At 39.7% G+C, this 11,189-nt stretch overlaps 1 pseudogene; it reads left to right on the forward strand.

Annotated features, from left to right (window-relative positions):
• Positions 1–5,601: 5,601 nt before the first annotated feature.
• On the forward strand, positions 5,602–7,263 carry LOC116070880 (annotated as a pseudogene).
• Positions 7,264–11,189: the final 3,926 nt, after the last annotated feature.

Genomic DNA, 11,189 nt, shown 5'->3' on the forward strand with positions numbered 1-11,189 from the left:
AAAAAAAAAAAAAAAGAAAAAGAAAAGAAAAGGAAAGTGTCAATTGATCATTGAAGCAGAGCAGGTCACCCAGAAAGCAGGGTGCAAACAGGACAGGGACCTCCCACTAATGCTGTCATATTTCAGTCCACCAAAGAATTAACCCACTTACTTAATCAGAGATGTCTAAATATCATTTCTGGAATTGCCCTCAAGGACAAACAGGGTGCGCTTTTCTAACCCACGCATTTCTCAGTACAGTTACAACATCCATCATGGAGAACATGCACACTTTTTTTTTCAGTCATTTTAGTTTTTCATTTGTGATGGTTTGCTCACTTTTTCAGTGTAAGACACTGTACTTTTAGTAGCATTTGCCCATCAGGTTGAGAAGTTGGAGATAACCTAGTGTTGTCATTGTATCTTTAAAGGAAAATCTCCCCAGTTTGTTTTGCATCTTGTTTTTTTGTTACTTTATAGTTTTGCTATTAACATCTTTAATTGGATTTCTTAGGTGTACTTTGAAGTTTGAGTCCAACTTAAGACCTCTGCTCATTAATAGAAAAGTTACCCTCTATTAATAAGAAAAGAGGAGAAAAAAAAAAAGAGCGAGGCATAGTGGTGCAAGTCTGCAGTCCCAGCACTTGGAAGGTAGTCAGGAAGATCTTGTACCACATAGTGAATTGAAGCTAGTCTGAGTCCCCGTCTGGTTCTCCGCGTACATTCTGGTCTTGCTGTTGCTGCTGTTTTTGCTAGAGATTTTTCTGACTTCATGTTTTCTGTAGCAAGGAGGCTTACCTAAAGAATGTTCCCTCTGCTGTGCTGTTCTTTAATGCACTGTACCTGTCTATAAGCCTAAATATCCTTGCTGCCTGCTTATATCGTTTTGAGTCTTTTATCTGAGTGTCTTCTTGCTATACTAAGTAGAACTACAACCAGCTTCCCTAATACTGTCTACTAAGCTACACATATTTCCCTCATTTTGCTATGCACCAAATCCTTGTATGTGTGGAAATATTCAATCAGTGTATATAGTTCCTTACCCAGGACAATATTTTTTATCTATGTGGTACAGTGTGTATGCACAAGTCCGTGCATGCCAAAGCATGTATGTGAACATCAGAAAACAACCTCAAATGTAGTCCTCAGCTTCCACCTTATTTGAACTCTTGTCTTATTTGGGTTTCTTGTCTTTTTCCACTGCATAATCTAGGTTAGGATTCTCCTGTTTCCCCATCCATCCACTCCATCCCCTAAAGGCATGCTGGTATTACAGACGCATACACTACTACACTTAATTGTACATGAGTTCTGAGGAGTCACACTTAGGTTCTCACACTTGCATGGCAAGCGCTTCTTTACCCATTGAGCTATTTCCCCGGCTGACAAAAGTGTCTTAACTTTGTAGCATGTCTTCTTGTCTAATGGAAATAACTTATCCTACTACTCTGCTAGAAATAACTACTTTTGAATTTTATTCTTCTGAGTAGGTTTTACCATCAGTTTATCAATTCCCTAAAACAAACTGATGTGATTCCTATTGGAATTGCACTGAATTTGTAGATGAATTTAGAAAGACTTGACATAATTTACTCATCAATCCTTATCCTTCTTGCTTCCTTTTGTTGGTATGGACAGGCTTGTCAGTCTGTTTTATAGAAATTGTAATGAGCAGGCCTTTTTATCTGCTTATTACACCTGAAAGTCTAAATTAAAGGCCATGCTTGCTGTCTTAGTATTTTACTGCTGTGAACAGACACCATGACCAAAGCAACTCTTAAAAAGGCAAACATTTAATTGGGGCTGGCTTACACTTTCAGAGATTTAGTCCATTACCATCATGCCAGGAAGCATGGTACAGGCAGACATGGTGCTGGAGGAGCCAAGAGTTCTACATCTTGATCCAAAGGCAGCCAGGAGGGGGGACTAGAGTACATTGGCCAGACCTAAGCATATAGTGACACACTTGCTCTAACAAAGCTGCACCTCCTCCAGTAAGGCCACACCTCCTAGAAGAGCCACTTCCCATGGGCCATCCATGTTTAAACCACCTTTCCTGAGAAAGTATTGGGCAAGACCCTGAGCAAATTTGAGAAACAAAGGATCATCCATGATAAGTGCATTTTGAAAAAAACTCTGGCTATAAAAATTGGCTATCTGCCTATAATACAGTTAGAAAAGTTGGGCTTCAGGGAGGAACAGGGATTGAGAGAGAGAGAGATTGAGTCATCCCTCAAAGGGTTTATTAGAGTGGCATAGAATCTGGTTTGAAGTAAAAGGCTTCAGCAACCCAGGAAGAGCAGAGCCTGTTCTTATAAGGTTCCTTGTGAGAGAATAAGGTGCAAGGAGGTAGTTTTCGGTGTGAAAATGGGTCCATGGTAGCTGATGTGGCCTAACTAGAGTAAGAGACACTGTTCCCTTGTACTTCTGGCTGAGGCAGGCATTTGAAAAGTCCAGGGACAGTCTAGATAAGGCTTACTTGCAAGAACAATAGACCTACTTAGTGACAAAATCACCTGTCCTGCCTTCCCATTGAAAAAGGCCTGTTCCAGATAGGTAGAGAGTGTTCTTGTGTATGTGACATGACAGGCTATCTAGACTAATACTTTAAATTCTCTGTAACACCTGCTAGGAGTAGCTCAAAGGGAAATACCTCTGAGTTTCCAAATAGTCTGTGAATCAGGAAAGAACAAAGAATTTGATCACCACATGCTCCAGAACACCAAATGCATGTAAGAATGAGGCTCAGCCACGCATCAGCAGGCTAAGATATGAGACCAGAATGTCTTGCACAGATCTCTTCCACTACCATTTTACTACTACTCCACTCACCCATTCTGACTGCTTGTGCTCCCTCTCCCCATTTCCTGTAAGGCCACCAGTGTTTTTAATATGCCTCAGCCACAGCTAGAAATTCCTTCCAATTTCCAGGCTCTAATGTAAAATTACTTATAATATGTTTTACCTTGTGGGAAATACTTTGTTTGCTTCTTTTGGTTGCTTAGGGTTTTTAGGTAGTTTTCTAAAACTTAGTCCTTAATTAGAAATTAGCTGAGAAACGTGCTCTTGGTGGGATATGAGGAAAAAGAGGGACTTAAAAGACGCTAATGCTAGAAAACAGAAGGATATGATTCTAGGGAAATGATGTTGGCAAACATTTTGTCTTTTTGTTTGTTGGTTGGTTGGTTTTTTCCAAGACAGGATTTCTCGGTGTAGCCCTGGCTGTCCTGGAACTCACTCTGTAAAACAGGTTGGCCTCAAACTCAGAAATCCTCCTGCCTCTGCCTCCTAAGTGCTGGGATTAAAGGCACGTGCCACCACTGCCAGGCTTACATTTTGTCATTTTTGTCAAGAATCTTACATAGCCTTAAACTGAAATTAGCATTTGAAAACATGCCTTAAGACCTGGGAGATGTTAAATCTTTTGTAACTCATCAGAGGAAAGGAAAATACTTTTATAATGTGTGGTTCGTGTATATTTTATAATCTATAGTTATGTTCTTTGAAATCCTTGAAAATTAGTCAGCCATGTATGACAGATACATGACAATTAAATCACAAATTCCTTGGAAAAACAGACCTCAACCATTATATTAAATAGTGTTTGTTTTTCCATTTGTATGTGAAACTCAAACTTTGAAAAACCAAGAAGCAGTTGGGAGTAGTGAGATAGTTCAAAGGTAAAGGCACTTTTGATATAAACCATGTGATCTTATTCAACTCCCAGAACCTATATAGGTTGTCCCTTGACAGCCATACATGGGCCATGTGTACACTCAGACACAGAGAAAGACAGACGCATGTGCATGCACACACACATTTAAAAGAAAAAAGAACAGAGCTGGAGAGGGAGCTCAGTTGTCCTGAGAGTTCTTATCTAGTATTCACAAAGCTCAGTGTGTGGCAGCACTGTATAAAGCCGGTGTCATACTTGTCTATAATCCCAACACTTGGGAATTAGAGGCAAAAGGATTAGAAGCTCAAGATCATCCTTAACTGCAGAGTACATTGTTAATAAATGGCCAACAAATATTCCTTCTGAGTTTTTAAGTATATAAATGTTTAACTTCTAATTAGTCCTTAATTTGAAGTCACATCATTTTACATGTTGAAATGGATCAATATCTTTGGTTTGGGGGGGGGTGGTTGGGATGGAAGATAAGATTAAGGTATTTGATAAATTAATAAAAGTTATTATGAACATTCAACTGAGGAGTCTATAGTTATTAGTTTTTACTTTGACTATTAATCACATTTTCAGGAGCAGAATATTTCACTTCTAATCCCTTTTTAATATTGAGTCAAGTCTATGTTTGAGTTCCAGCTTTGCCATTTTTGTAGAATTTACCCTCTAAATCCCATTTTCCTCATCTATAAAGTGAAGATAAAAATCATACTGTGTGGGTTGTTGAAAAGACTACAGGCTGCTTCACATTACACACTCAGCCAAGCACTGAACATGATCTTTGCATCTTACTTTTGACATTTTGACATGAGTGTTTTGCCTTCATGTATGTCTGTACCATGTGCATGCCTGGTACCCACCAATGTCAGAAGGGAGCAACAGATCTCCTGGGACTGAAGTTATATGTGATTGTGAGCCACTACATGGGTGCTGGGAATCAAATTCAGGTCCTCTGGAAGAGCAGCTGGTACTCTTAACCACTGAGCCATCCTCTCCAGCTCTGGGACATTATTTCCAGTAATAATGGGGTTCCTTTTTAGTCTCACACTTCATTATAGTTAAGATTGCAGAGATTCCATCAGAGAAGCAGGTAGGCCAACCACTCCCTCAGCTCCTCCAAAACTAGCCCCCGTTTTATCCCCAGCTCTGCAGCAAACCACCTGCTATGGCTTCTCCTCACTCCCAGCTCCCATTCCCAGGGCACTTAGCAAATCTTGGTGGACTACCCTGCTTTTTCTTTCCTATGGACCCCCTTAATCCCCCTCCAGCCCATCCCTACCCCTAAGTATTAGCTCCCAATTTCTAGAAACACTTTTTACCTGGAACCTCCAATAGCCAACCTATCAAGATCCTAGAAAAATTTCTTACCATGCAACCCACACTCACCACACTCTCCTAAGAACCAGAGAGGGCAACCGAAAGCAATGAACATTTCCAACAAAGACAAGACCAGATATCAGTATGTAGAATTACAGTCTTCCCAAAGCCCACATATCTGTGTGTGAAAATAACAGCCAGGACAATATGTCTCCATTAGATCCAGCAATCCTACCACAGCAGGCCTTAAGTATTGCAACATAGCTGAAACAGAAGAAAATGACCTTAAAATAGCCTTTATGAATATGATTGAAGTCCTTAAAGAGGAAATTAATAAATACCTTGAATCTCTGAAAACACAAACAATGGAAGGAAATGAATAAAACAGTTTAAGACCTGAAAGTGGAAATAGAATCAATGTAGAAACCAAAATGACAGGATCTGGAAATGAAAAATGTAGGAACTTGAACAAGTACTTCAGGCAAGCCTCACCAACGGTACACAAGGAATGGACAAGATAATCTCAGGACTGAAAACATGATGTAAGAAATGGATAATCCAGCCAAAGTAAATGTTAGATCTGAAATCATGGCACAAACAACCAGGATATCCGAGATACTATGAAAAGACCAAACCTAAGAAAAATCCAGCAGGTTGCAGCTGCTGAGGCTGAGGAAGGGGAGGTGGCGCAGGCCACGTGGCCGACCCTGGGTTACCTAGGCGGTGTCTGCGGACCCGACCGGTACAGCGTTGTTGGGGGCTTCCTCCACACAAGCTGGCCAGTGTCCAGGGTGTCCGGGTATGCGGGGGTGGCCGCAGTTCCAACACCGGCTCATTTGATATAGTCATGGTTGGTGGTGGAATTGTGGCGCTTGCCTCTGCCAGAACACCCATCCTGAAACATCCCAGACTTTCAACTGGTGTGGTGGAAAAGGAGAAAACTTAGCTAATAGTAGCTGTTGAACAAGAAGAAAATCCCAGACTTCAGGCCCTGTATGAGAGAGGCCTGCAGGACAGAGTCCAAGGCTTGAGACTGATACAGCAAGAGGATATAAAAAAGAAGGCACTGTATTGCAGGGGTCTAATGGCTTGTCTAATCTAATGGATTGTCCAATACGCTGGCATTGTGAACTACCAACAGGTAGCTTTGTCATTTGCCCAGGATTTCCAAGAAGCAGGTGGAGGTAGAAGATATTGAAGTAGCTAAAGAAAACAGTCCAAGGAGTAAGGATGGATTGAAATATCCAATCGCTGTCAAGAATAGTAAGGGAAAGGAAATTCGGTGTCGATATGTTGTGACATGTGCCAGTCTTTACTCAGACCATATTTCAGAGTTGAGTGGCCGCAGTCCTGACCCTCAAATTGTCCCATTCCAGGGAGATTAACTGGGCTTAAAGCCAGAAAAGGGCTACCTTGTAAAAGGGAGTATTTATCCAGTCCCAGACAGCCGGTTTCCTTTCCTCAGAGTTCACTTTACACCACGGTTGGAATACACTATTTAGCTAGGGCCTAATGCAGTGCTTGCCTTTAAACGGGAAGGTGACTTCGATGCCAGAGATGTTATGGAAGTAATTCTCAAAAGTGGTTTCATTAAACTGTTGTTCCAGCATTTCTCTTATGGAGCTAATGAAATGTATAAAGCCTGTTTTCTCAGTGAAACAGTGAAGCATCTTTAAAAGTTCATTCCTGAAATTACCATCAGCAATGTTCTTCAAGGCCCTGCTGGAGTATGAGCCCAGGCCCTGGACAGAGAAGGAAATCTGGTAGAGGATTTTGTGTTTGGTGGAGGAACTGGCAAGATTGGAGATTGTGTTCTTCATGTGAGAAATGCACCTTGGCCTGCTGCCATGTCCTCCCTGGCAATTTCTAGAATGATAGCAGAGCAAGTCCAGCAAAGGCTTGAGTTATGAGTGACTCAGGGTGCTGTGCTTGCGTTACAGCCCCTACGTCAGCAACAAGGGTCTACCAGCTGCATTTTAAAATTACAATTTAAGAAAACAATTTTAAAACCACGCCTTTTAAGGCTAAAATAAACTGACTTATTAACAGGATATAGTAGATATAATAAATTTTAAAAAATTCAGGTCCATATTCTTGTGAAGAAAGAAACGTAGTGTATCACTACCTGTTCTGAAACTTCAAGTTCATTAGAGACTTACCCCAACCCACCTCAATCTAGGAAGGGCTCTTACAGAACATTTGGGAAGACAACATAAAAGATGGACTGTCCCTAAATACATGTTTGGATTTACAATATTTTTTTCTTTTTCTAAATAACTGCTTATTTAGAAAATGAAAATGCTTGATTTCAAGAAAAAAAAATGAAATTTCACATTTCTAAGTAGCATAGAAGAAAGTAGGTCTTTTACTTGCGGTCCTGCAGTGTGGCACCATCACTCCATGCAAATAGCAGTGTGCCTGTGTGCTTGTTGCCTACAAGGCAGTTTTCTACAGCTGAGAAATCAAAGTCCCTAAGAGGACTGGTTTTATTTGTGCAGGTTAAAATCCTGACCCTGGGTGTGCCACTGTGTAATTTTATGTGTTTCACACCTCAGTCCCTTGGTCACCCTAAGGTTTCCAGGATGTTGGCCAGGATTACTAATGATTCATATCTACTTGGGTTTTCAGAATTCCTATAAGCCTGGTGAGGACATTTTTCCATTTTTGGTTAATATCTAACTTGGAGGCATTCACTTTTTTAAACCTCAAAAATGCCTTATATTCTTCACATTTACTTCACTAACATGTTGAGTTGGTGCCAAGTGCCATACAGTGTGTGCATGGGTGTGTGTAGTGCTATATTGTTACTGTGTATACTCTATGCATGTATGTGATACTGTATATATGTATGTATGCGTGTGCACACACTGTGTGTGTTTTAGCTAGTGAAGTGTGTCTTACAATTCAGAAAGTTGGAAAATAGGAATGTAAGTGAAGAACTGGCAACCTGGCCATGGAAACAGCCAGCACTTAGGGAAACACTTCACCTGTCCTCTCCCGAGTGTTCTCTCAGGGTTAACCTTCGTTTTCCTCGACAACACTGTGATGGATGTATGAGAGGGATGTGGATGTTGATAGGAAAACCTTTTCTTTCTTTTTTTTTTCTCTTCACTTCAGCCCTGCTGGTTACATTTATTAAACTATCTAATCCATTACTTTAAAAGGCTACATATTGTGGGCTTCAGTTCAAGAGGCAAATAGATGAGACAGTTATTCAACACTTGGGCTGGGCATATTGAAACATTCAGAAATCATTTACAGCAAAAACAAACCCTAATGGTCCCCCATAACAAATGATTCCAAAAGAAACACACTGCACAGAGTACTTTTCTGTTCTAAGACTTTAGTGATACAAGCATTACATTAAGATTGTTTCACTTTATGAATAAGATAAGAATCTTTCCTTTTAGATGTGGTGAGAGAAGTGTGCATGCTCTGTTTCATCAACTGTGAGACCTGTGCACATACACTAAGCTGTGAAAAAATAAAGTTATAAAATATAAAACACAAAGGAACTATCATGATAGAAGTGATCCTTACTCCACTTGGGTCTGTATTGTATGCCCCAAAATAATAGTGAAAAATTGTTGAAATATGTCAGTTAATCTGTTTGTAAAATATTTGATATTTATGTCAATAGGACTTGTTTGTTGATTACTGATATATAAGAATTTTTGTCTCTTTCTGAGAAAATAAAAATGTCTAATAGTATTAAAAGAAAGAAAAATATAAATAGAGGAAGGAAAAGAAACCCAGGTCAAAGGCACAGGAAATATTTTTATGTTTACTTTTTAAATATTATTTATTTAATTGTTTTATTAAATAAGTTGTTTTTATTAAAGTAAGTTATTTTTATTAAATAAAATTTCCCTAATCCAAGGAAGAAGATGCCTATCAAGGTACAAGAAGCATATAGAATACCAAATATATTGGAGCAGAAAAGAAATTTCACTTGCCACATATTAATCAAAACATTAAATGTACAGAACAAAGAAAGAGTATTAAAACCTACAAAGGAAAAGACCAAGTGTCATCTGAAAGCAGACTTATTAGAGAAACACCTGACTTCTCAACAGTTAGCCTGGACAGGTGTGATACAGACTCTAAAGAGATCACAGATCAATGGCATCAACTGAAGACCCAGACATAAATCTGATACCTATGGAAACCTGATTTTTGACAAAGAAGCCAGAAATACACAGTGGAAAAGACACCATCTTCAAGAAATGGTGAAGATCAAACTGTAGAAAAATGCAAATAGATCCATGCTTATCATTCTGCACAAAACTCTAAATGGATCAAAGACCAAAACATAAAACCAGATACACTGAACCTGAAGAGAAAAAAGAAGAGAATAACCTTGAGCTTATTGTCACAGAAAGATTTTCTGAACAGAATACCAAAATGCAGGCACTAAGAACAACAATTAATGAATTGGGACTCATGAAACTGAAAGGCTTCTGCATGCCAAAGGGTTCCATTTTGTATTCCCTCTCACTGTCCTGTTCCCTTTATCCTTTAGGCTCCTACTTCTCTTCCAGAAAACCCATTCATATGTGGCTGCAGGCAGCTACATTTAATAATAACAGGAAAAGCATATTAATATCAGGAGTCTCCTGATATTAATTCTCCTGGGTCTTGCCAATGGGAGCAAATCTGCCATGGATTATTTTAATCTGAGGCAGACCATATCAGGAAGGTCACCTGCTAGGTATTAGCTTGTCCTATGATGGCTCCTGACATTTCTCAATTAAGGATTCCTCTTCTCCAATGACTCTAGCTGTGTAAAGTTGACACACAAGTAGCCAGCACTGACATATACCAAAAGGACACTTTATCCTACCACAGAGACACCTGCTAACCATGTTCATTGCTACTCTATTCATAACAGGCCAAAAATTGGAAATAAACTAGATATCCCCCAACAGAAGAATGAATAAAGAAAATGTGGTACATTTGCATGATGAGATATCACTCATTAAAAATGCAATCATGAACTTCTAGGTTCATGCAAAGGGATGCAACTAGAAAAAAATCATCCTGAGTGATGATTTTTCCCAGATCCAGAAAGACAGAGTATGTATCTACTTATATTTGCTGTTAAGTCATTGATAACCCAGCTAGAATCCATAGATCACAACGGTTAGGTATAGAGTAAGGGACTAGGAGGAACACATGGATTATTAGGAAAGGGAAACAGAATAGATAGTTATGGATGGACGAGGGGGGCTGGAATGGAAGGCTATAGTGGGAAAAGGAAGGGGAGAGAGGACACGGGAAGGAATTAAGGGCCGTTTGAGTAGTAGGAAACCCAATAGAGCAGAACTCCCTAAAATATACACATACATGAAGGTGATCTAAATAAAATTGCCAAATAACAGGAGACAGAGCTCCAAACTGGCCATCTCTTTGTCACCAAATGAAGCTTCCAGCCCTGAGACTGAGCTACATCTAATTAAGTTGTTGGACAAATGTGTCCCATGAGAATCTCCAAACAACCCAGGCTATTGTCAGGACTATAGGTTGCTCTTCTCAGACTGATAGCAAGGCCCTACTATTGAAGACAACACATACACAACTCATTGAACACAGTTCATGGAGAAGTCAAGAAGTCTGTGCCCACACAGAGCCTTCACCCCCATGTATTAGTTTCTTTGGTTACAGAAAGGTACTCTATATACTACCAAAAGAGAAACAGAAACACCAACTCACCCACAAACCCTCTGATTGACGATGATGTTCTGACCAAAAAATATGCTATTTTAATGGTAGCACAAAGCTTGTGGGAGTAGCCATCCAGTGTCTGATTTGCCTTGAAGCCCACGCTATAAGACAAAACTCATACCTCTCACACTGCTTAGTTGACCAAGAACCTGAGACCAGGGACCTAGGACGAAACTAACTACTGTTTGAAAGAAAGAAAGAAAGAAAGAAAGAAAGAAAGAAAGAAAGAAAGAAAGAAAGAAAGAAAGAAAGAGGGAAAGAGAGAGAAAGAAAGATGGAGGGGGAGGGAGGGAGGATGGAAGGAAGGAAGGAAGAAAGAACTACTTTAAAAAGAAAAAAAATTAAAGTCACAATCAAATGACTCCTAATGTCATTCTGCTGTACTCATAGATCAGTGTCTTGTCCAACCATCAGAGAAGCTTGATTCTGCAGCAGATAAGAACAAATGCAGAGATCCATAGCCAGACATTGCGGGGGTGGGGAG

This window comes from Mastomys coucha, unplaced genomic scaffold (assembly GCF_008632895.1).
Source record: "Mastomys coucha isolate ucsf_1 unplaced genomic scaffold, UCSF_Mcou_1 pScaffold22, whole genome shotgun sequence".
In the NCBI taxonomy this organism is placed as follows: Eukaryota; Metazoa; Chordata; class Mammalia; order Rodentia; family Muridae; genus Mastomys; species Mastomys coucha.